Source organism: Actinia tenebrosa, unplaced genomic scaffold (genome assembly GCF_029948245.1).
Source record: "Actinia tenebrosa isolate PJP-AT-01 unplaced genomic scaffold, QUT_ActTen_1.0 PGA_scaffold12__29_contigs__length_12842862, whole genome shotgun sequence".
NCBI classification, from domain to species: domain Eukaryota; kingdom Metazoa; phylum Cnidaria; class Anthozoa; order Actiniaria; family Actiniidae; genus Actinia; species Actinia tenebrosa.
In genome coordinates this window covers 4,319,468-4,346,590 of record NW_028292572.1, presented here as the reverse complement: position 1 = coordinate 4,346,590, position 27,123 = coordinate 4,319,468, and the positions used below count along the sequence as shown (strand labels likewise).

Here is a 27,123-nt window from a genome sequence, read left to right as displayed (position 1 = left end):
TCATCCATGATTTCTTCTGTGTCTCCTTCTGTGAATGTCGTGAAGGCAAAGTCGGCGTCCAAACGATCCAATACCTGGGTTCGCAGCTTGCGTACAGTTTTGTTTTGAATGTGCAGCGATGTTGTCCATCTATATCTAGGAAATATTTTAACCTTCGTTTGCGACACAAATATTTTAACTTAATACATAGATTTCGCAAACACAGCAGCAGTAAGGGAATCATCGCGCGGGTAATACCCGCTGCCGACGCATACATTTAGAGGGGCCTGAAACGCGGGTAATACCCGTGAAATTCGATGCTTGATGATTTGGATTTCGCGAGTCCCCCTTACTGCTGCTTATGTTAGTGCGCAAGTCAACACTAGAAGCACTATATTGGATGACAGTGGAGGTTCGCAGCAACTCAGCAGGTATTCCTAACACTATTCGAAAGTAGTATAATAGAAAACAACATATTGAAAAACATCCAAAGATATCAAATGGCAATCCAAGAGTCTAAAAATAAACTAGACTTCGCTATATCACCTGGATGTTGGCTAATGCCTTCTCACCTAGCAATCAACACAGAATCGGTGGTGGGATATAATAACAAACTACAAAAAGCCACCCCTGATATGAAATTTGGATCTAATATTAATAATGAAACTAAGACCATAGGAATCAAATATCCAGAACAACTTAAGACGAGCCTACCACACCATTCGATAGAAACCGAATCTACTATTGAAAACGAGAAAACACCTTTGTGATTAGAAATTCTACTAATTAGAAAGTCACTAAAAAACCAACAGGGAGCTTACGAATCGACGACCTTTTGACGACGACGACGGATAATATTGCGGAAGTCTGGGTTCTAGTCGAAAATGCGCCGGCGCTAAATTTAAAGTGCACAAATGCTCGATGTTGCGCTTATCGACTTTGTAGTACGTTGAATTTGGGAGAAGTTAGAGAGTTAGTTTTGTGGTCTTACATCATTGGAATGCTCAGTGACGAGGAATTTCTATTGCTTTATGAAGCAAATACACCAAAAAACCCAGATTTACTTACTGGGCATACGACAGGTTTGACTTGGATGAGATACAGATGAAGAATGGAGGGCCAATTTCCGTTTTTCTAGGAGAAAAATATATCAACTTGCTGACTTTCTTCGTTTACCAAATGAAATTTTGACATATAATGGACTAGCTGTTGAATGTATTCCAGCCTTATGGATGTTCCTTAAACGATTTGCTTATCCTTGCCGATATTTAGACATGGTTCCCTTACTCGCTCGCCCAGTACCACAACTTTCTATCATAACAAATCATCTGCTAGATATGATATACGATAGATGACATCATCTACTTACACGATACAATGATAACTTACTTTCGCCTGCAAACCTAGTACGGTATGCTGAAGCAATACACAGATCAGGAACTGCCTTAGATAACTGCTGGGGACTTTTGATGGTACTGTTCGCCCATTGTGTAGACCAGGTACAAATCAAAGGGTAGTCTACAATGAGCATAAGAAGGTTCATGCCATTAAATTTCAATCTGTAGCATTGCCTAATGGACTTATCGGAAATTTGTATGGACCAGTTGAAGGCAAACGCCATGACAGTCGAATGCTTGCATCCTCAAATCTTCTTCAAGATCTCCAAAGATTTTCCTTTTCACCAGTAACTGGACAGCCACTGTGCGTTTATGGAGACTCAGCTTATCCTCTGCGTGTTCACTTACAGAGACCTTTTAGGGGAGCTATACAAACGCAACAACAAAGGGACTTTAAAAATCTATGAATTCTGCTAGAGTGTCTGTTGAATGGGTTTTCAATGACGTAATATAATATTTCAAATTCTTGGACTTTAAAAAGAATCTGAAAATTAGACTGAGTGCAGTATGAAAAACGTATATAACTTGTTCTTTATTGCATAATGCCCGTACTATTTTGTATGGATCTGTTACATCAGAGTATTTTGGAATTGATCCACCAGATTTAGACACATACCTCATTTAAGGCAAAATTTATTTTCGAGATAGAGACTAAACACAGAAAATGACTTAAAGTTAAGTTTTTGGTTTGCTAGAAACCGAGTTTTTTACGTATTCCTATTGGAATTGAATACATGTCTATTTTCCAAGTTTACCATATCCCACCATCAAAGATCCCATCCCTGGATTTGGGGGAGTTCATGGGGTGGTAGATAGAGTTTGTTTGGGCACGTCACGTGACCCTGGGCTCCCTGAGGAAAAAAGGCCACGAGGCTCGAGGTTCGACAAAATTGCACTTAAGGTAAAAGTAAAGCGAAGGATAAGGATATTTATACGTGTATCTAGGTTGTTATTCTTGTGAATTCATCTCCTTTTCATGTATAATTTGTCTGTAATCTGTAATTTATGTCTTACATTGTAGTTTTTACCGAACGAAAGATCGAGCGTGACAAGATTGATTTGCTTGGCTAATTCGAGTTGAAATTCTTGTGGAATAAAGTCTATACGTAAAGAGATCCAAGCTTGACCTTGATAGGGACAGGGAAACCCTTTTTAAACCCCAACACAGTAAAAAAATCGTGGATATGTGCTTTAATCCATTCGCTGGATTTGTGTAAATACGCCATGAGTGGATGTGATGGAATGGATTGATCGGAACGACAGGATTTGGACTGTGGATGACAATTTTCTAACGATGACATGGTTTTGATGGATGTCGATGCTAGAATCGATGGGTTGACGCTTGGTCAACATGCTGGTTACGATTTCCCTGAGTTTGCTGCACCAATTGATGATTTTGTTTTACCGCTGAAGGCTAATGAGCCACCGTCAACTGGTCAGGATCACGGAGCTACCGGATACGATTTTCGTTCATACCGACCCCAAAACACCGCTATAGACCTCGACGAGTTCGACCGACAACGCGAGATGAGTGAGCAGCGTAGATTGGCCGCCCTATGGGCGAACGCTGCTCGCGAAATCGAAGCTGAAACAAACAAACTCAAAAACAATACCTACTTCCTGTGGGACCCATCATCAGCCATCGAAAATGTCGACAAAGTGACGGCTCTCTCAGAATCATTCGAAGACTTACACCCCGTGTTCCTCAATGGTATAAAGGACAGAAAACGCCTTGAATTTGTCGAGGTGAAATACCGAGAACTTAAAGAAAGCATGATGCACATCATCCAGGAATGCAGGATGCGGATGCAAACTGACCGACAAGGACAGGCACAGGATGATAATGTTTCCGTTGAGAGCTATGGTTCCCAAAGATCGCAACGCTCGACACCTTCCTAGGAAAGGCTGAAGGCTATGCTGATAGCAAAGAAAAGGCTAGAACTCGCGAAGGCACGTGAACAGGAAGAAGCTGAGATTGACAGAATGACGTAGGAGAGAAACAGGAGGATAAGAATCAGGAAACTTGAAGAAGAGGTTTTCCTGGCAGAGCTTGAATGGAGAATTGAAAGCCAATACGAAGACGGAACAGACGAGATAGACAACATATATCATCCCATCGACTACAGCACCATCCAGCAACGTAACGCAACAACCCCTAGTGGAAATGCCGTAAGGTATAATGATCACAGAGATGTACCTTCTCAACGCTCTCCCCCACTGCTACTAAGAGAGGACTTACGTTACGCGGCAGAACAACAGATAGAACGACCTGCCCCCAAACCGTCAATAAGACACGTGGGCGGAGCTACGACGACAGCGCCAGGACGAGTACCGAGAAATACCGAGTGCCGCAGGAGGACCCCATAGCGGCAAAGTGGAAGATTCAGTTGCTGAATGGATTCAGGCCCAGGCAGTTTAGCGGTAAACCTTCGGGGTTCCCATTCTTTTGTGCTCAGATCAAAAATCATCTTGAGGGTGATCTGCTCATTGACGCTCAGAGAGTGGAATATCTCCCTAAGTTCCTGATCGGAGATGCCCTCGAAGTCCTGAAAAGAAACAGGGGATGCTCCTATGAAACGATTGTGCAAGTACAATTCATTTATTATTGATTTCACAACATCTTCGAATGCCGTGCCATCTTAACTAACCCTTCATTAATTTCCTAGTTACATAAATTCAAGAGGCAAAAAACATTGTTTAATGGAGTTTATATTTTCAACCGACCTTACTTACATTTCAACTTATCCGATTGTCACTGGCTAAAACTAGCACATTACAAGACAATTATCGGTTTTGAAGGCGCTTCTCCTAGCTAAGGATGCGGCAAATAGTCAATTAGAACCTTCAGAAGATCAATTGTATTAGAATCAAACCAGATATCCCACAGAATTTAAAGCACTTTCTTTTTGTTTACGCGCGAACTGTGTATCATAACTTCAAACAAACCAGATTGCATTACACACAGGAAGCCCGACATTGACAGTTGTTAAAGATATATTACTTGCTTTCAAAATTATTGTTCTTCACAGGAGCAAAATACTGCTGCATTATTCTGAACATCGCGTTCACAGCGTTCTAAACACTGACCATTCTGTCTGAGACCGAGAGAAATTGTATGTCCACAACAAAACATTCGAACAACGGCGTATTTTGGAAACTCCGTTTTTTAAACGACCATTTATATTACAAGTGTACTTTTCCGCATCTGACAATTTTCAATTGTATGGGCAATTGATGGGCATGAATTCTTCTTTGCGTCCTCTATTTATTTCGCCCCCATACTCTTTAGTTTCTTCTTGAGCTGGAATCGAGCTTTTATCTTCCACGAAATCTCCCGTTGAAATCTCTATTTGCGTTGCAGTGTCAGGCAACTTGACAACTACTTTAAAATGCAAATGAACCCTTCGACAATACTTTCAGTACTGATTCTACATGAAGTAATTAGTTGAATGGTAAAATATTTCTTGATTCGAGTGATGCGTTTCTAAGTTGCGAAGGTTTACACTTCCAATATGCTAAGGACGTCTATTGTGTGACGTCTATTAAGGCTTAATAAAATCGAACTGGTTCATAGATACAGTATTTAAAAAGTGTTTAAAATATTACCGTGTACTGAAAAATTCGAAAACATTAGCGCTGAAGAAAATTCTTTGTTCTTTTTTTGTTTTTGTTTTTTTTGGCACAGAAGATTTACGTATTTCACTGTAAGGGCACGGCACCATGCAGACGCGGCGCAGATGTTGTCGAATCTTTCAGTACACGGTAAGGCACTTACAAATTCAAGCTCACACACGAAGACTGCTTTTTAGACCCGGATAATGATTATGTTTGGAACCGAAAATCCTTAACCCCCCTCCCCCCACCTTCCCCCACCTTCCCTCACCTTCCCCCACCTTCCCCCCCTTTAATAAGCTCCCCTCAATGGTGTTGGAAATAGATAAGCCCCCCAGTTATGGTATATTATTTTTGTTTTCATAGTTAAAGTGCAAATAAACCCTTTGACAATACAATACAATACAATGCGATACAATATGTTTATTTAGTGCCGTAATATATATAAATAAAATTACAATGTACATTTTGAATAATTCTTGTGATAAATACATATATATATAATCAGTATTACATTGTACATTTAGTTTGTTCCTTATTTTAAAGCACAGGCTAATAGACCTAATCGGCTAACGCATGACTTGATTTGGATACGAAATCAAAACAAACAATCACACGTGTACCGCTCGCTTCGACGTCAAGCGATATGCCTCACTTTTGTTGCGCAGGAGAATGCCAAAATTCGTCTGAAAATAGAAAAGGTCTTTCTTTTCATAGTCTACCGATCAATAACAAGCCATTGCTGAAACTGTGGATTGCAAAAATCAGGCGTCATCCCGATTATTTCAACAAAAACACGCACATGGAGATTATGCAGCGCTCACTTCAGATCGGAAGATTATATAAATCCCGAAGCAAAGAAGAAAAGGGTAAAAAGTTATGCAGTCCCATCAATTTTAAACTGGACAAAAGAAAAAGACTTGAAACCGAAAAAACGAGAAAGTTTAGGCGCTAAAAAGCTTGAAGTTTCCCGATTACTCAACGAAGAAGCAACTGATAGCGCTTCAGAAAGCGAAGGTGACAAGTTAGAAGCATCTGGACGTGTGTTGATTTCAAGAAAAACTCAAATTTTTGAAGACGAATGTGATAACTACTCTTTCGAGATGGAAAGAAACTTGAGAATACCTTGTGCACACCGATTTTCTGTTGGTCATTTACTCTCTAAATGTACTACGTCTTCTAAAGAGCTGAAACTATTTAGTCATTATACTGGATTTAATTCACATACTGAATTCATTGAAACTCTTACGTTTTTACTACCAGAGGTAAATCGAAAACAGCTTTCTTACTTGGATAGTGCTGCTGGGAAATCCACAGTCATTGATACAGAAAAACATTTTTGAAGAAGGGTATTCTGCGGAGCGGGAGAATCCCGAGGAAAGTGATAGTGAGACTGATAATGTTGATGTTGAAACTGACCCTAGAGTGAGCATGACAAGACCCTCGTCACACATGCTTCCAGGTCAAGATGAATTTTTACTAACAATGATGAAAATAAGAATGGGACTTTCGAATATAGATCTTTCAGAGAGATTTTCTGTTTCTGAAAGTAGGTTCAATAATATTCTAATGACATGGTTCAATTTCATATACGTTGTTATTGGTAGTCTCAAGATATGGCCCCACAGAAATGTAATTTTAGCAAATTTTCCTGATGAATTCCGTGAAAATTACCCTAATAACATTCTAACTGTTGATGCCACAGAACTTAAGGTTCAAGTCCCTAGCTCATTACAAAAGCACAGTGAAAGCTACAGTACTTCTAAGTCACATACAATGTTTGATTGGTGTAGATCCAAAGGGTGGCCTTTTTATTTGTATCCCAACTCTATGAGGGATAAATCTCTGACAAACAGATTGTCGTAAAGTCTGGATTGCTAGAGACTTTGAAAAACAAGCTTGTTATAGAAGAAATGTTAATAGGCGATGCTATCAATCAATCAATCCTTTATTTGTTAAAGCAGGTTAGGTTTACAAAATTTTAAAACAAATATTGCATCGACAGCCAACGGCTGATGTGGACCTGCTATATATATATATATATAACAATATGATGAAATATAATAACCACTACTATAATCTAAAGAATTTAAAATGTAAAGGACTGGTGTAAGATTAAATTAATCATAATTAAAATCTGAACATACACCTACTTGGAAGAATGCCACCACAGGAAGAAAGGGGACACAAGCAATCCAGGCCACCATCCCCCCATGACAGAGCCCCCACAAGCAGGTGTACACATTATATGTAAATTAAATAAATAATAAATAAATAAAATACTAAAATAAACTTAATAATAGGCTTAATAAAAAATAAAATCATCCTTCTTATTTGAAACAACAATAGCTTCTTTGTTAAATGAAAATTGGAGAATATCTTTAGAATGCTTTCTTAAGATTGCTTGAAACCCATCTTTACTGATAGTATTAGTAAGTTTGACTTTCTTGTTTATAAAATTCTAGATATTTGGACCCCTATATTGTAAAGAACTCCTGCCTAATTCAGACTTTACCCGAATGATATTTAATTGATTACTGAATCTTGTTGATCTAGATGATTTAGAAAAGAAATCCAAAATTTGGCTAGGGGCAGCCCCTGTGAAAACTTGATGCATCTTAAGTAATATACGTCTCTTATATAAATAATTTATAGGAAGCCAGTTACATTGAGACAAGCATAAAGTACTTTCTAATGAAGAAGGAAGATGATTAATTATACGACATGCTCGAGCATGTATATGATATAAACTATTAAGTAGTGATGGGGAGCAATTTCCCCACACCGATATTCCATAAGTAGCACTAGGTATAATTATTTTAAAATATATTTCTTCTAGGGCTAACTTAGGTAAATGTGACATTTTTCTTAGAGCACCAACTTTTTTGGAAAAAGAAGTTCTAACTACATCCACTTGTGCATGCCAAGAGAGTCTGCTATCAATTGTAACACCAAGACAGGTTGTGAAATTGACAAACTTCACAAAGCCAGGGCCAAAGTGTAAAGGCTGCAAAGGACCAATAAACTGTTGCTTTTTCAATATCATAGCTTCAGTTTTGGAAGGGTGGATTGTCAATTTATTTAAAGAGCACCACTTAGATATCTGTACCATAAGACCATTTAGAGATGAAATAACTTGGGCAACACTTATAATAATAATAATATACTTTATTTAAAGAGGGTAACACCCAAAAGCAAAAGCTTACAAACTTGTGGCCCTCAAAAGACTTAATATAAATAGTTACATGAAAATATAAATATACATATATAAAAAAGTACTAAGAATAATATATTATATATTATAGACCAAGTCGAAGACTCGCACCTATGTGGGGGCCAGGCCATGCGAACAGAGAGACCTGGCGCGACTCGTCACGCCAGATCGCTCTGTGTCGCGCCAGGTCTCCCTGTCTTCAACCACACCGGCGCAAGCCCTGGACTTAGTCTATATTAACTAGAATATGATTAAATAATTATAAATAAATAATAAAAATATACTTATATCCAATAAAACTAACTAAATCTTAAAATGGTCCATTGATTCCTGGTTTAAAAGAATACTCCATAAGTATTTAGATTTAAAATTATTTATAGAAGATGCAGTTTTCAATTCTACAGACAAGGAATTCCATAAAGTAGATGCTCTAAAACTGAATGAGCGGCCTCCAGCTGTAGTCAATGATATTTTTGGTACCTTAACGTTGTACTTAGAAAAGCGAGTTTCAAATTTGTGAACATTTTTCATGGGTTTAATGTAATTGAGTAGATAACTAGGAGTAATCTCATTTAAGATCTTAAACATTAGAGCACCGGTCAAGTAATTGCACAATTCATTAATAGGAATCCAACCAAGTTTGTTAAACATAGGGACAGAAGGTGCATCACGTGCTGCATCAAATATTGTTCTAGCTGCTCTTTTCTGCAATCTAAGAAGGCGATATTTACCCTCCTTGGAACAACCTCCCCAAACAGGGGCACAATACTCGATAAGTGGCTTAATAAGTGTATTGTAAAACAAAATTCTCTCCGGATGAGGTATATACCTCTTATTCCTTTTAAGTAAGCCAATACGTTGTGAAACTCTATGCTCAATACTATCAATTTGAGAGTCCCATGTTAGCGATCGATCAATTTGGACACCAAGCAGTTTAACTGAATCAGTTGTTTATAACTTTGTATTACCTACTTCGATTGAAATGTCACGTTCAAGAGTAGATAGTTTACGAGAGCTACCAACAAGCATGACTTTTGTTTTAGAGGTGTTAAGAATCATTTTGTTCCGTGACGCCCAGGATTGAATAGGTTTAAATTCATCGGCCAACTTAGATTCAACTTCTTCAAGAGTTTTCCCTGACACAGTTTGAGTTGTATCATCAGCATACATGTCAAGTGTAGATTCTTTAGTAATTAAAGATAGATCATTTACAAATATTATAAAAAGCAAAGGTCCTAAAACAGAACCTGAGGAACACCATGAGATACTGATTTAGGAGAGGATAAACGTTTTGCGATCATAACAGACTGTCGACGATTTTCCAAATAAGATTTAAACCAGGCAATGGCTGAATCACTGCGACAATAGAGTTGGAGCTTAGTTAGTAAAACATCATGATCAATAAGATCGAATGCCTTACGAAAATCAATGGCTACTAAGCCACTAAGCAGAGCTTTGTCAATATTCATAAGTAGAACGTCGACAATTTTGATTAGGGCTGTCTCACAGGAATGGCCTCTGCGAAAGCCTGATTGATTAACACAAAGCAAGTTATGGTCAGTCATGAATTCATAGAGTGAAGAATGAACATGTTTTTCTAACACCTTGGAAAGAATAGGAAGAACCGAGATAGGACGATAATTATTAGGATCCTTCCTATCTCCATCTTTATAAATAGGTGTGACACGTGCAAGTTTCCAAGACTCAGGAAAAACTCCATTTCTTATTGAGGCGTTGAAAATTTTTGTTACTTCAGGTGTAATAACAGGAGCACTGATTTTAAGTAAACGGGCACTCAGTCCGTCTAAGCCAGTGGATTTATTCAATGGCAAAGTTCTTAGCTCCTTAAAGACGGTGCCTTCGTCAATAAGTGGAATCTCAAATTTATCACCTAGAGGATTAAGCTCATTAATATGAGTATTAAGAGATTGATAAAAATCACCCGAAGCAAAAATTTGAGCATCAACTGATTTAGCACTAACATCAAACTTACTAGCAATGTTCGAGAAGTATGAATTAAAACATTCGGCAATGTCAAGTGGATCAGTAATGTCTGAACCATCAATGTGCAATCTATTGATGTTTTCCTTCACATCACTACCACTGAGAGATTTCAAATGTTTCCAAAGACCTTTCGGATTTCCTTCATTTTCCTTAAAAGCACCATGGAAATAAGCTTTTTTTGCCTCTCTAATGAGAGTAGTACATTTATTTCTCTGTTTCCTATAGCAATACCAGGTGTCATTATCACCACTATTCCTGGCTTTAAAATGAAGGTTGTCTCTCAATTTCATTGCCTCACTGATATCTTTTGAAAACCAAGGTGGTTGGCGAGGCTTACGAATCCTTTTTTCTACCCAGGGAGCATGCTGGTCAACAACCTCAAAAAAGAGTATTGACCATGAATCAAGAGCTAAATTTGGATCTTCCCATAGGTCAATATTAAACCAAGGGACAGACTTTAGATCAGTAAGAAAAGCCTTTTCATCAAAATCTTTGAAGTTACGGTATCTAATTGTAACATGAGTACCAGGATGAATCTTAGACCTGTCATACAAACGAGTGAATAAAACAGGCAGATGGTCAGACATAGAGATGTTTAAAACATTGATAGTATGAATATTTTGTGAATGAGATGTATAAATATGGTCAAGGCATGATCCACTTACTGGTCTAGTTACTTCCTTAACTAGTTGTTCCATTTGAAGTGTAGAAATAGCTCTAAATAAGGGATGAGACTTGCCCTTCTTATCAAGTAGATTAATATTGAAATCTCCCATAATGATGGTTTCTTTGTTTTCAGAATGAGCAGCTTGACCCGATTGAGTAGATTGTAGTGTCATCAGCGTACATCATGACAGAGCCATCTTTAACTTGATCAGGTAGGTCATTAGTATAGATAGTATACAGTCTTGGGCCAAGCAAGGATCCCTGAGGGACACCAAATTTAATAGGAAGAAGGACAGATCTTTTGTTGTTTACTTCTGTATATTGATATCTATCAAGTAGGTAGTTCATTAGCCACTGATGTAATGGACCAGAGATGCCAACTGCATTGAGCTTTAAGGATAGGATTTCATGTGACACAGTGTCAAAAGCTTTTTTAAAGTCGATAAATATAGCTCCAACAGTTAGGCCTTTGTCCATAGCTAGCTTCCACTTTTCTGTCATGGTGAGAAGTAAGTTCTCTGAAGAGAGTCCTTTTCTGAAGCCCCATTGGTGCTTACTTAGAAGGCCACAATCTTGTAGATGATAGAGCAAATTTGATTTTCTAGGAGCTTTCCAGGAATGCTGAGTAAAGAAATTGGCCTGTAATTTGAAACTTCAGAGAAGGAACCTTTTTTATGAACTGGAGTAATTTTGGCTTGTTTCCATATATCAGGAAATTTGTTCAAACATGAGCTTTTGTGGAAGACTGTAAATGGACCATTATCATCAGAAGATTTTATCAGGGATAAGGCTTGTGATGAAATGCCGTCTGGACCAGAGGCCTTCTTGGCTTTCACCTTCTCAAGGTCTTTAGGAATATCCCTTCATTTTTGAAAGATAAAGTTGGTTTTAATGAAGATGATGTCATAAAGACGCAAACAGTTGCAGCTCACAGAATTCATGTGGAGAGAGCTATGGAAGGCCGAATGTTGCAAAATTCAAGAACCTTAATTTGATCACATTCAAGGATCTAGTTCACATTCAATAACAAAATTCACCTTCAACATTTGTAAATCAATCATATTCAACAGATATTTTTATGACATTCAAAGATCGCGATTACATTCAACAGCTTCATTCACATTCAACATTTGCAAGTTATCATGTTCAACAAACATCCCACGAATGAAATAAATCGCGTAAATTGTAAATGACACTCAACAGACACACTAAATATATTTCGATCTCATACAACGCAACGAGATCGCGTTCTACATTCACATTCAACAGAAATGATTTGTCAACAAATCCCACAATGCATTTCCAAACTGTCATCGAAGTGCATGCTGGGAAGGACTACACGTGAGTTCAAAAAGGCGGACATCCGGAATCAATTTTAAAGCTTCTGGACGATTATGAACTCTATAGAGATAATTATGGTTTGTCTACAAGAGAGAATATCGCTATAAGAATTGAGTCGGTTATTATTGCTCTTCAGCAAATTATATCTTTTACTTCATCAAGCAGCCTTGAATGTCAACCTTTTCTAGAATCTCTTGCATAACCTTCATGTTTTACATTTAGACTGGACTAGAAGCAATAAAAACGTTTCTCAGTGCACAAGAGTGGCTGTTTATTCTTTGGAATCCCCTAGTGTCTGTTCAGCTTCTACCTCAGGTAGACCCAAACTACAAATCTGTGAGGACACTTTAATTCAACTAAGATCACTTGGCTTTACTTGGGAAACCATATCCAAGATGTTGCTCGTTTCTAGATGGACAATTCGGAGACGTGTGAAGGAGTTTGGAATTGAAGAAGAAACTGGACACTCTGATTTGTCAGACGAGGAACTGGATGTAATTGTTCAGCAATTCATTTCCCAGCATGGTGCTCTTGTGGGCTGTTCCATTGTAAGTGGCAGCTTAAGATCAATGGGACTCAGGATACAGAGAGATCGAGTCAGAAAAAGTATTGGACGTGTAGACCCAAGTAATTCGCACATAAGGTGGGCCGTCACAGTTTCAAGAAGATCATATTCTGTCCCTGGGCCAAACAGTCTATGGCACATTGATGGTCATCATAGTCTAGTAAATTGGGGGTTTGTCATCCATAAAGGTATTGATGGGTTTTCCCGAATGGTTGTGTTTTTGAAATGCTCAACTAACAACAATAGTGAAACAGTTGAAGAATGCTTCATTGAGGCCACTGAGCAATATGATTGGCCATCCAGAGTCAGAACCGACCACGGAGGAGAAAATGAGAAAGTGTGGGAGCGAATGGAAGAAAGAAGGGGTGCAAGCAGAGACAGCTATCTTGATGGGACATCAGCTCATAATCAAAGGATTGAACGCTTGTGGAGAGATGTATTTGGTACGGTATGTCACACCTTTTATTATACTTTTCAAGCAATGGAAGAATGTGGTGCATTGCAGCGTACCAATAAGCTGCACATGTTTGCGTTGTGTAGATTATTTATTTACCAAGGATAAACAATGCTCTAGATTCATTTCTGTCGGCATGGAATCTATATCCAATTCGGACAGAGCACTATTTGACACCTATCCAGATATGGATAAATGGTATGCTGGATTTGAGAAATCATGCTTTGTGTGGAATGTCAGCAGATTCGAGCATTGCAGGGGCAGGTGTGTTACATATTTTTTTGTGATAGTACTACTACTACTACTAATAATAATGACTTTATTTAATGAGGATAACCACATAATGCACAAATGCACTAAAAACCTTTCGTCCTCCATATATATATGTATATATATACAAAAAACTACAAACTATAAAACTAATATAAAAGAACTAAAGTCTCCGACACAATGGCCACCTAGTGATAATGACCCCTGAGTCGAAAACGCTAAACCCCCATCAGAGCCCCAGCCCAAGTTTCACGGTACTTACTTGTATCTCACATCCAGGGTAATCAACTCTAAAATCTGGACCATGATATTAATTGTTTTTCTGTTTTTGAGTACATATCTGACTAGAACATTGTAATTGGGCAATCAGTGATACAATAATATCTATTGCAAAATACAAATTATGTAAGTGTAAATAGCCACCAGTACTGTGACATTAACTCATTGAGAGATGAAGATCACAGGCATAGAAGCATATCAAACTTGTGGTATGTTCAAGTGTTTCACTTTTGAGTGCACAATATTTTCAAAAAGTTTATATTACAATTCAGACACAAACAAGAACTACTGTTTTATATTGCTTTAAAATGTTCCCAAGGTTTTAATCACTGTCATTTCACATACATACACATGTAAAGACAGTTGTTGCTGACTCAAAATAGAATCCCGTGCCCCCATTCGTAACAAGGCTATAACATATTTTAAGGTGGTTAATTAATACAGGAAATTATCTGATGACACTGCAAACCTTTTTATGAAAAAAATGCAAGCTATCGTTTACCTTGCTTGAAACACGTTCCAGATAGCTTGATATTTCAAAATTTATGATTTCCAAATTTAAAAAAAGGAATGATGAATAATAAAACCATGTTTAACTAAACAAGTTTTAGCGTGAATGGGCCTCAGGTTTTGAATCTTCAAGAGCAAAGTACATATTATGTTCATAATATGCCAGTGACACATGTATGATTCTACAAGTTCAGAAAACACAGCTCTCATACAAACAAGAAAATAACATTATTATACAGGTTATATGTTTTGTTAACTGATGGTTTTTAATGTACAGTAATTATTTTTCATCTCAAATACAATTTTACTATCTAACGTAATAATTATTTTAATCAACAAAATTGGCCACAAAGGTTAACCAAACTCAGTACAAGTTTAATTAAATGTATAAAAACATTAGCCAAGCAGTAAATGAATGATACTAAAAAAACTGTCAAAAGTTAATTTTTTGACTGAATACCTTTTGTAATTAAGGTTTTATAGCGGAGCTCCCGAGCGATCGGAGCCCCATACTTAAGAAAAAATGGTAAACCATCGAGTTGATTTTTCATGGCTTGGCTGACGTCACTTCCGTCCGTCCGTCCGTCCGTCCGTCCCGATTGGCTGGTTAGATTATCTTTTTTTTTTAGCGGGAATGTCGACGCGTTGCAACATCCGGGTACACATAAAGGTAAATCCGGCTATTAAACTTTTGTAAAAAACGTTTTTACACCTGTTATTACGTATAGAAATACCGAAAGATAACAACACAATTTTTTATTCAAGCTTATATTTACATTTATATTTACTCTATTTATGATGGAACCCCTTTCCGAAATCGATATGTCGAAAGAAAGCTCAGAGGAGAATGAAGCCAAAAGAAAGGCCAGAAGTAAAAGAGTTTTTTCGGAAGAGGAAAAACTCTGGAGGTGTGAAAAAGAAAGGCAAAGACGAAGGAATCTCACCAAAGAAAAGCGGCAAGCAGAGAGAGAGAGGGAGAGAAAACGCAAATGCAGGCGGGACTTCGATTATGAACAAGGAGAACATGAGGAATATGAGGCAAAACTTGACGCATGAACACAGGGCTGTCAACCCCCAAGATATTCAAATCTGGAGAATTGATAGGGAAGGGACATGACGTCACAGCGCGTCAAAAAGCGCGCGAAAAGACGTCTTTCGCTTTGTAACATTTGATGTGATTGGTTTATTTCTGACCAATCAGATTATCGCTTATATTACAATGGCCTGCTTGCAAGAACAGTTCATGAGGAACGTTTTGATTTTGTTAGCGATATAAAATAACACAAACAACATGAAATAATTGGAATTTTATGGTTGTGAAAGTCTAGTCTCACAAGACAAGAAATGGTCAGCTTCGGGGATTATCCGGGAGATTTGATACTCTAATCTGGAGACCAGGAGACACGGTCCAAAATCTGGAGACTCCCGGTTTATCCGGGAGAGTTGACAGCCCTGTGAACAAAGAGAAAATGAACGTGAAAGACAAAGGAATTTGAGGCAAAACTTCACGGATGAACAAAGAGAAAATGAACGTGAAAGACAAAGGAATTCGAAGCAAAACTACTAGCTAATGCGACTCTCAAATGCACAGAAAAAAATCGCTTTAGGGCAAGTTATAGACCAAAGACAACTAAAAAAACTTTCATGTATTCAAAGATGGATTAAGAAGTGTTCTCCAAGAATTCAGGTGTGTGTTTTTTAGCAAACCATCATATATTATTATTTTTTGACAAGCATTTTTTTCCGACGAATCGGCAAATCAAAGACTTTCCCTCAAAACTTTTAATATTTCTGTAGATAAGCTTAATTTATTTTAATGCTGGAGGAAATATAACATGAAGAGCATTTCGTCCTTTGTTTAGCTTTATAAATCATTAACAATTCGGTTGTTTTTAACCAACTATCATATGTTTTTCGTTCAAGAAAAATTCAGCTTTGCTTGCCTCCTATCGCGTGTCCCATCGGCAAAACAAAGCTGAAGACTTTCATTCAATAATGTTATATCTTTCTACAGATAATTTATTAATATATTGAATGAAATGTAAAATTATACCAAACATTCAACTGTTTATTAAGTTATTCGAGCTAGCCATGATTATACAAATGAGCTTAAATTTGTGTTGTTAAGAGATGATATTGTATAAAGACCTTGTCTTTTACTTTATAACCAAGCTAAAAAAATGTTCAAAAACATTTACAAATGCCAATTTACTGACAAAGAAATTAGTCATTTTGTATTTTGCATTATTTTCTATTTTGTCTCAGTTGTTCGTGTCAAGTTTAATACTGAATGCAAACTTTGCTTATCTAAAACTTTTTTCGTTCGTGATTTTCGTATCTTTGTCACACATGAAAACAGACATGAAAACTGGTAAAATTGAATCTCAAAATTTAGTAAGCTTAGTTTTCAAGCTTCTCGAAAAGTAGTTAATTCTCATTTATATAATAGATTTTCACGAACGCGCGCTCTGATTGGCTGAAAAGCTATCTTTTATCAGAGTATAGAAACATAGATATGACGTCAAAACCATGTTTTCTATACAAAATTAAACATAGAAAATACGTCACAGGAATTCGGCTTTTCAATTTCAAGCATTTTCACATTTTAAATTGAAAATATTCATTTATCTTTATCAAGAATTATGTCTTTCCTCTAAAAAAGGAAAATATGTCGTTTTGAAGCACATTTGATTGGTACTACATGTCGACGAGTAAAGCTTTCTTTCGTTTGTGCTGCGACTATTACAATGACCTTATTTCGCTAAACTAGAAGCTTTTTGCTTGACCGTGATGGTGTTAGAGAAGTCAAAAAATAATTTAAAAATTTTTTCATAGTCTAACAAGAATGAGCAATCTACCATCGTCAATTTTACGCTTATTTACGGTAATTTTTTTACCGTAATTTGTTTTCCAATAGCCCGAGACTATGATTACGAAATACTACCTACACTACTATAGTTCAGGGTCAACTAAAAAAAACAAGTTTTCCAAGTACTGCACTGCTAGCTTTCTTCCAATTTTGAAGATCAAAATCGGCTCCTCGTCTCTCGGCTCCTTAGCATTCAAAGTGTTCATAAGGTGGTTTTCTTGAGTGTTTGTACAGGTTAAATGTCCATTTAACGATCTGAACTTTGAAAACGTTTTTTAAACTCTTCAGTATTTGAATTTTCATTTCTTCTAGTAGTTAAATGCTTGTTTTCTTTGTTTTTTTTGCTAAAATTTACAAGCAATTCTCCTTTCTTGTTGAACAAATGCGATAAACCAGTTGTATGCCAGCCTGTACAGATCTGTCATTACCTGTCAAAACTGGACCAATGAGATAGCCATAGGTCGCGTTTTTAGCCAATCATCGCATAGATGAAATTTGTTTGCGTGAGTTTGACGACAGACGCGCGCTCTTTTTGTAAACAAATCTTTTTTTTGAAATTTTACTCTTTTTTCCCCGTAAAAATCTATTATATAAAGTGAATAGATCAGGCTTAGCTGTGTAGCTAAGCCAGAACATAGCTAAGCCTGATCTATTTGTTAAATGAAAGGGATAAAATTATTTCAATGAAGTAATTAAGAAAACTTTTTCCTTTTAACTGATGACACATTTGGTTTTAAATGTTCAGGGCCTTCATTTCTCAAGTTTAGTTAGTTGATGATCTCCAAGCAATTTTCTTTTTGATGCTACCAAAGCATTTGTTTTTTTAAATTTTCATTGCGGTAAAAATACATTTAATATAAAAGCATCAAAATTCTTATGGTTTTCCAAACATCGTTATGTGAAAGACGCAAGTAAGCTTTAGTTTTTTCTCACCTTAACCAGTTTTCAAGTCTGTTTTATAGTCCTGATTTGTCCTAAAAGAATCGGGAATCTCCAAAATTTCGATTTCAATGAAAGACATCCAAGGTAAATTTCACTAAACCTGATATTTTGTTGGATTGTCTGTAGTTATCTTTCGTTTTTTTAAAAGTAAAATTAAACAGGAATTCAAAGCTTAAAAATGTAGGCCATGGAAAACTTTGTTGAAGAATGTTCAATGAACAAAAATAGCCCGTGGGGTGGCTGGTGGGGCATACCCCTAAACCCGGACTCGGACTCAAAAAAAAAAACAAAAAACTAACTACCTAAAATGCATATATATATAATAGGACCAAAAGAAAAAATAAATAAATGTATTATAAAATATATTGAGATTACTCAAAAAATATATAATATATCACATACACCGTACACTCAGGACACGACTCATTTGCCGTTATTCATAATAAGAGCCAATCTGTAGACGGGGCCACACTGTTTGAATATTCACCACTGAAAGTATCGTGTACGAATCGTGGGATCGAGTTGGCCAAGACTTGAAATAATTCCTTCGGAAATGTTATTAATCTTGTCTTTATTAGGCTTTTTAAACTGGTGATAGATAGATAGATAGATACTTTTATTTAAACAGGGTTATCCTATCAGTAAAATACAATGAATTTACTGTTATCAACAGGAGCCCTAACTAAAGAAAAATAAAACAAAAGAAATAGACTAAAATATTTAAGATATGAAATTAAGCTAAAAGCTAACACTAATAATAATATCAATAAACTATACAATATATATACTAAATTTATATACATACATACATACAAACATGCAGAGTAGGATGTACACAAGCAGACACATACATAGAAAAAACCCTCTTGCATGCATATATGTAGGTATCATAATATTGTAATATGTAGGTATATAAAATACGACCATTAAAAATCTAAATATCTATCAAATACATTATTTAACGATTTCATTAAAAACTATACAGCCATGATAGTAAAAGGCTTTTTTAGCACATTCCGTACTAACTCTGGGCAAATGAAGCAAACCACTCTGCCTCGTAATACGTTGAACAATATCCCTATTGTAAGTAAAATAATGCTTAAAAAACTGAGGTACGCGTCCAGCAAGGCATTTCCTAACTAACTTATAGACATGTTTATCTCGTCTAATTTGCAATGTGTCATAACTAAGTGATTTTAAGGCTTCATCACTAATAAAGTTCTTCATAATAACGCGTGCTGCCCTCCTTTGCAATCTTTCTAGCAAGTCAGCATTAACTTTCCTGCAGCAATTCCAGACTGTATCACAGTAGTCCAGAACAGGTAATACAAAAGACTTTAAAAAAATCGTGTTAGCAGTGTTCATAGACAAATTATCTCTAATACGGCCTAATATTCCGAGTCTTTTTCCTGCCTTACTTAACACATATTTAACATGTTCATTAAAAGACAATGTCTCGTCCAAGACAACACCAAGATAGGTGTACAGTGATTTACGCTTGATAAGATTGACACATCAAAGCTGGTTACATTAGACAGCCTGGCTCCGGTACCAAACAGAACACTCTCAGTTTTATCTTTGTGAAGAAATAGACTGTTATTTATCAGCCAGGAGCTCACCAATGCAAGTTCTTTAGTTAGGACTGTTTCAAGGGGCTCATAAAAGCGGTTAACTGATTTTCTTATGATTAAGAAAAGCAAAAATTTCTAGGCATTTCAAATTGTCAATTACAGTAGATAAAGAATGAAGATTGTGTCAGTTTTATACTCACTGTAAGGGCTCTGTTCTCGCCAGCTTCAGATAGAAGTCTGATCCAATCAGATTCAAATGCAATAGCACTTAGCTCAGTTGCTGGTGCCTCAGTGATCTGAAAGTATATTATTTATAGAAAAATAATAGATATTTCTTAATAACTTAAAATTTAATGTGAAATTTAATGGGGATGCACACAACAAAAAGGGACAAAGAAGAAACAAAAAAAGGGCATAGTGTCACACATAGTCCTGCACCCCTCCCCTGGATCCCCCTCTGGTTTGCAGTTCCATTTTGTTCTTGATTTAGATTTCCAATTTTTGTTTTTGTCAATATGATGTACATGCAATAATTACAATTATTGGATGCACGAGGAACATTAAATATAAAACAAACAAAAACAAAACCTAACTACAACATAATATTATACATCAACCAGCAAAATCTACCCTGGCAATGTAGAGAGTTAGGTCACTGTCATCCACATCTGAGCATGAGGCTTTCTGGAGTGCAATCTGAAGATCACCAGTTGCCAAATACCAGTACATTGGGGGAGACAGGTAAGGGAATCCTAGGCCTGACTGAATTAGGCTATGGTCTATCATCTTACCCAACACTTAACACACGGATAAACCATTGACAACCAGTTCATTGCTGAAAACAGGTACTTTGTGTTCGTCTCCACTAAAAACGTTCTTAATTCCTTCATTCTGTGCAGTGCCAAAGAAAACGTCACTGAACGTCTGTCGCAAAACACCACCTGCATCTATGGCTGGTTGGCCCTTTAAGGAAACAAAAATAGGAGCTGTAGGATCAAAGTCAGGACTTTTATAGAAACTGTAAACCATGACTATATCCTTTTGATCCACCTTTATCTTCTCACGAGTTCCCCTTGGTTTCATCTTTGACCTTAAACGATGTAACATCTGAGGAAGAGTTTCTGGCTCAGTTGAGATCTGCGGAATGTCGTCAACATCATTGCTGCCGGCAGTAGTGTCATCGGCTACTGTGTTATACTGCGAAAGAACGTTTGCAGCAGTGTTCAAACTGTCACAGGTCATAACGGCATTTCGCACCACATGTTTGGGAATAGTGGGAAAGATTGCTGCCATATTCTCCACTTTTTGTTGATCCCATGGTGAATTAACTGCCCCAGACGGTCTTAAGTCATCATCATCATCATCACTCACAGTTAAAGTACTAGGACCAGCTGCTGCGGTGGGTTGGGCCAGTGAGTTGGCAGAACTTAAGCCAGCATGTGACCCAGATCCAGGCTTGTCAACTTAACTGATAAAAGAGGAAGTAGAAGGAGTAACACTACCAGCAGATGGACTTGGTGGCTGAGATTCTTTAACGTTTTCTGCATTATTTAGTGTGTCCTTGCAGACATTGAGCCTCACGTACAACCGGACAGTTCCGCAGAGATGTTTCACATGCTTGAAATCCCAAACATGATCGCCTTTAACCAGAGGTTTGGAAATGGTATTCCTCTCTCAACTGATGAAGTCAAAATCCCTATTAGTGATGTAGGGGAGCTTTGTCTGAAATAATTTGACCAACTCTGACCTTATGCCTGTTTCATCAGCATTACAATGAAGATCACACTCTCCCTTTAAAATAGTCATTGAATCTACATAGCTATACTCGTCGTCTTCATCAGAGTCTGGCTCGTCCAATAGGTAGACACTCTTTGGAATTGACTCGTCACTTTTCTTCAACTTTTTCTCTTTGCCAAACCTGTATGGATGTCCTGGAAGGGGTCTTTTCCCTTTACCACTCAAGTTATTCTGAACTCTACCCGGGACTGTGGCAGCTTGACTTGTAAACTTGGTGTAGCCGACGACAAGTTCTGAGTAGCAAATGATGCGGATCCTCTCATTAAATTGCGCGTTCTGTTGATTAGACTTTGTGCTCCAGAAGAACTATTTTGTAATTCTTCACGAATGCAGTTTCGTACTTCTTCTCGGATAATAGATTCCCTATCTCTGCTAAAGGTATTCATGGTACAACGACTAGGGTCCGCCATTTTGAACTCACGTGAAGTCCTTCCCAGCATGCACTTCGATGACAGTTTGGAAATGCATTGTGGGATTTGTTGACAAATCATTTTTGTTGAATGTGAATGTAGGACGCGATCTCGTTGCGTTGTATGAGATCGAAGTATATTTACTAGTGTGTTTGTTGAGTATGATTGACAATTTACGCGATTTATTTCATTCTTGAGATGTTTGTTGAACATGATAATTTGCAAATGTTGAATGTGAATTCAAGCTGTTGAATGTAATCGCGATCTTTGAATGTCATAAAAATATCTGTTGAATATGATTGATTTACAAATGTTGAAGGTGAATTTTGTTAATGAATGTGAACTAGATCCTTGAATGTGATCAAATTTTGCAACATTCGGCCTTCTATAGAGAGCAATAGGTAAAGTTAGAAGGTTTTCAGTGTTCAAGAAAGATATTCCAGTGTCCATGTTCGGAAGTATCAACCAAATTTGGTCAGTTGCATGTTTTCTTTCTAACTTTCAAAATCCTGTCTTAGAATAGAACTGAAGAAAACCTAACATACCATTTCACATGATCAACATAAACATTTATTTCAAACACCATAATATGTACATACCAAATAAATGAATCCAAAAGCTTCTTATTAGATCTACATATGGTTCGATTTTGTGCTCAATGCATGAATTAATTGTCAGTTATGGTACATTACATTTGAAAATTGCCAAATTGGTATTGTTTGAAAACAAAGCAGAGATTTAATCAATAAAATGTTGTGTGAAAATAATACAAATAATTACAATGACATAATGGCTAAATTGGAGCAATTAGTGTACTTCTACTGTAGCACTGGCAAAGTGTACGCAATCACACTGAATACTAAAAATTATTACAAAGGCATCCAAGCATGAACAATACACTAATATTTGTGCTTCACAAGTTTTAAAAATCAACCACACCCTAAATCCATTGTTTGGTGTAGGTTCTTAAGTTCGGCGGAAAACCCAGATTCTTAAAGCCGGCGGCGGAATTGATATCAACAGGGGAGAGCGGGGCTGAATTATAAACCCGGGATAGGTTTTTAATTACGTTTCCTTATACTTGCCCGAGAGAACACAAGGTATGAAAACAATACTATTTTTATTTCTATCGGAACAATAGAGTGCAAACGCGGATATATTGTACTCTATTTCCAAAAGAACAAAGCATCAGTAATCTATCTCTCTGAATTCATTATAATTTAGTATTTCGTGTTTTGCATCGAAACAATGGAATTTAGGGCTTAGTTGATATTTTAAACCAGTTCAAACGCACGGGCTCGGTTTTGCATTAGAATTCAAGACCTCAGGCCTGCAGCCCTCTGTCTTGAATTCTAATGCAAAACCTCGTCCTAGCGTTTGAACCTTTATATAAAAACCATGTATCATTGTAATTATTAACAATTATGATTGACCGTAATGGCCAATCACTTCAAATTATATGGTATATTGTTGTTATTCAAGGGAACTACAATCATTATGCATGTGTGCTCAACATTGAATGGTTATATATAGCTGCTCAGGATAATATAGCACTATCTTGCTTTGATTTCAAGATCTGAATCACTTTTCTTTGCCTTTATTAAAATACACAAATTATATTGGAAGATGTCAACAACTGCAATAAAATATATTCATTGTTGTTTTGAAAATGAATATGCTGTCATATATCATTGCTAAACATTACATACTGGCTGTTACGGTCAAGTTTGTTGTATTACGTAGTCACTTCCCTCAGTACATTAACAATTTGCTACTTAAAATGATTCATAATTTAGAAAAGATGAAACGGTGGATACAATAAACTGTGGATACAATACAACAAATTTGCCTGTGAATATTCAGTTTAGCTATTTAAATTTTCATTATCAGTCAGAAAAGGTAAGGCATGATTGAGGAAAAACTCTGTAAGCTTAGGTAACAAAACATCAGTCCTGTAAAACTGGTTGAAAACAATTCTGTCAACGCACATTTCATTAGACTCAGACAGAAAGACAAAAGTCACACCACTGAAGGCCAGTTATTGATAACTGACCTTGTACTTGAGTATAATACCCTAGAGCATGATCTAGTTTCAGTTGTAGCTATTGCCAACTTTGAATAGATAGAAGTTGGGGTCTTGGGCAGCTTGGTCGAGCGTCTCATTTCTTTTGGTAAATGGACGTTTGATTTCATTAGGCCATACTTACTTCCTGTTGCTGTTGGGTCGTATACTTTGGCATCAGGGCTGGCTCCAAGAAATGGGACAGCAGGGCTTACAGACAGTCCAGTATCAAACACAGCAAAAGTGGCAGCATTTTTCTGCATTTTTCTTGCAAAAATAGATTTGGCAATCTTTTCTTTTTTCTTACCATGAGCAATAGCTCTATCTCTGGACAAGTCAGACCCCTCAAACAGAGATTTGAGCATTGCTTTTGTGGGCTTCCTCATCCTGTTTATAACTTTACTAAAGTTAGAAGCTGTTAGTCTGACTTTGTGCTGATCCAGCCACTCAGAACATTCTCCTTTGAAGGAGAATGATAGTTAATGATAAGTGGGAGTCAAAAACGTCTTTAGCAGAATTATAATCAACGTCCAATGATGTAAGGTTTTGTTCATCATAAACAGTTTCGGGGTCAACAGGGATTTCAATAAAATCGGTGCATGGATTTGTAAGGTCAGCATCAACAGTTATTCTCAAAGCATTGCTCACAAACACAGTTTTTGGTCGTCCAAAGTCCTGTGGCTGGTAGGATAAAGGGGAACCAACAGGCACATTTCCGAGTGCAGTATTTACAATAAAAGAAGGTTCTTGGTCGCTCAAGAGAGATGAGAATGGAGGAGGCTTTTCCTTATTGCTCATTATAGCGACATGTATCAGCACATGTTCACCGGACAGTCAAGATTTGAATGTAGGCCCTCGAGCGTCATACAGTTTGCATGCAACAGCATCTTCTTTCCTTGTGATCTGTCGCTGCTTTGGCGAAGTGGGTCCCCATGACAGGCATTGGAACAATTGAAGTTGCTCTGGGAATATGCCAGCTTTGTGGACGACCTGTGCATGTTGCATCGCTTGGAATATCTTTCATTCCAAGACACGTTTAATCGTTTAGTTGAAAACAACAATGCAAACACGTGGTTGCAATGTCCACCGCTTCCTCCAACGCAAGATCAGTGTCCCTTTTCAACTACAGCTTGATTGTCATCTTTAAAGTGAACGTAAATGTAATGTGGTTCTTCGTTTTTCTTTAGGGAACGATAACAGCGTGATTTCGCTACTTTTGGAGAGTAGGACGTCACGTAAAAATCAAACACGTAGCCCTCACGAAAGAACTTGTAGCTTTTTTCTCCAGCGTGTTTTTTGCCACCTTTCTCCAGCCATTTTGCTACTGTGTCGACGGTGACTTTAGGGAAGTCTCTTAAGCTCTTTGACCAGTCTTTCTCGCTTTTCGAAGTGAAACAAGAGCAACAATTAACGTGATTACAAGAGTCTTTAGACGCCATTTTGCCAAGTTTTGTGTAGGCGCCTCGTTTTCATGTTGGTGTAAACACCCAAGTCAAGTCATGTGATGCATTAGCCGATTAGGTCTATTGTAACAACCAGTACGGCTGAACTACACAATTAGCTAGCTTAACTATGTACAAAATTTAGGTCAGGAGTAATTATATATGTATATATATATGTAGGAAAAAAATACATACGAAAATTAAAATCTTATAATCTAAACTGAAAAAACTATATAGACACACAAAAATGGCTAATAGAGAAATAGAGAAAAAATCAAGAAAGGCACAAAAAGAGCTAGATGGAAGTTGAAAACTATCAAAAATTTATAAATATTGATGAGATATTGCCTATTGTCTAATGTAAGATTCTAAAATATTTGAAAATAATATTTTTTAAAAAGAGGATTTTGTTTTTGCTTTCTTTAAATCTTCAGCAAGAGAGTTCCAAACTGTTGCACCAGAGAATCTTACATCAAATTTCCCATAACTAGTTCTTGCCTGTGGAATTGAGTAATTTAACTTGGATGCAAATCTATTATTATAGTTACGTCTTTGACTTACGCTCGAGAAGAAGTTGTTGAAAACATTAGGAAGATAACCATGATGATATTCGTACATAAAAATAGCGGTTTGGTACAGAACAAGATCATGAAATTTTGAAATCTTAAGGCTGCTAAAAAGAGGATTGGAATGATCACTGAAATCAGCAAAAGTCATGATACGCATGGCTTTCTTTTGTAGGATATAGGGAAGATTGACATTTGTGACATAAGTGTTCCCCCAAGCTACTATACCATAGATAAGATATGGATAAATAAGTGAATAGTAGAGACTTATGAGGATACTTTTTGTGACAGTATGACGCAACTTTGCCAATACCACGTTTGGTTTTGCTTTGAATATAAGTAACATGTGATTTCCAATTTAGGTGATTGTCCATCATCACACCCAGATATTTAATACTATTTTCTTTCTTTAGATTGAAGTTCTCTAAAGAAAGTTTAACTTGTAAGGAGACTTTTTTTTCGACTGGATGAAAAACGACAAAATTAGATTTCTCAATATTTAAAGACAGCTTATTAACCCATAGCCAATTATATACAGATTTAAGTTCAATATTAACATTAGTTTCCAGATCACCAAGGTTTTTGTTAGAGTAGAATAAATTAGAGTCATCAGCAAAGAGATGAAAATCCAATATTATGAATTCTGAAAGTCATTGATATATAGCAAAAATAGGAGTGGGCGAAGGACTGAACCTGAGGGACGCACATGAGAACTTGCTTAGTGTCAGAATTAACATTACCTATGGGAACAAATTGTTGTCTATTATTAAAAAAAAGATTTAAACCAGTTATGAGCAATACCTCTAATGCCATAATGATGTAGTTTTTGAAGGAGAATACTGTGGTCAACAGTGTCAAGGGCCTTGCTCAAGTCAAGAAATACTCCACAGGAGAATTTTCCATCCTCAATTGCTTCATGGACTTTATTGAGAGAGTTGAGTAATTTTGATAAAGTTTTTGATATTTTCCCCATTAAGAGCGACTTTCTGTAAAAATCCACCAAACGGCGGCACAAGTCAAGAAATCGATTTCGCTCATATTTTGTCCATAGGTAGCCTATAGTTTGAAATGAAACGTGCTGTAGTTAGTTTTTTAAAATATTGCTTTGTTTGGCGAGAATTTGAGAAAAACGATTTTGACCGGAAACGGCACTGAAATCGCCTTTTGCAAATA

General features: G+C 36.8%; 4 pseudogenes; 3 read left to right on the top strand and 1 right to left on the bottom strand.

Annotated features, from left to right (window-relative positions):
* The first annotated feature begins 479 nt into the window (after nucleotides 1–479).
* On the top strand, nucleotides 480–2,001 carry LOC148912021 (uncharacterized; annotated as a pseudogene).
* A 3,633-nt stretch (nucleotides 2,002–5,634) lies between these two features.
* On the top strand, nucleotides 5,635–22,482 carry LOC148912020 (uncharacterized; annotated as a pseudogene).
* LOC116287754 (uncharacterized) lies at nucleotides 12,144–13,519 on the top strand (annotated as a pseudogene).
* Nucleotides 22,483–23,744: 1,262 nt separating the features above from the next.
* LOC148912019 (uncharacterized) lies at nucleotides 23,745–25,381 on the bottom strand (annotated as a pseudogene).
* Nucleotides 25,382–27,123: the final 1,742 nt, after the last annotated feature.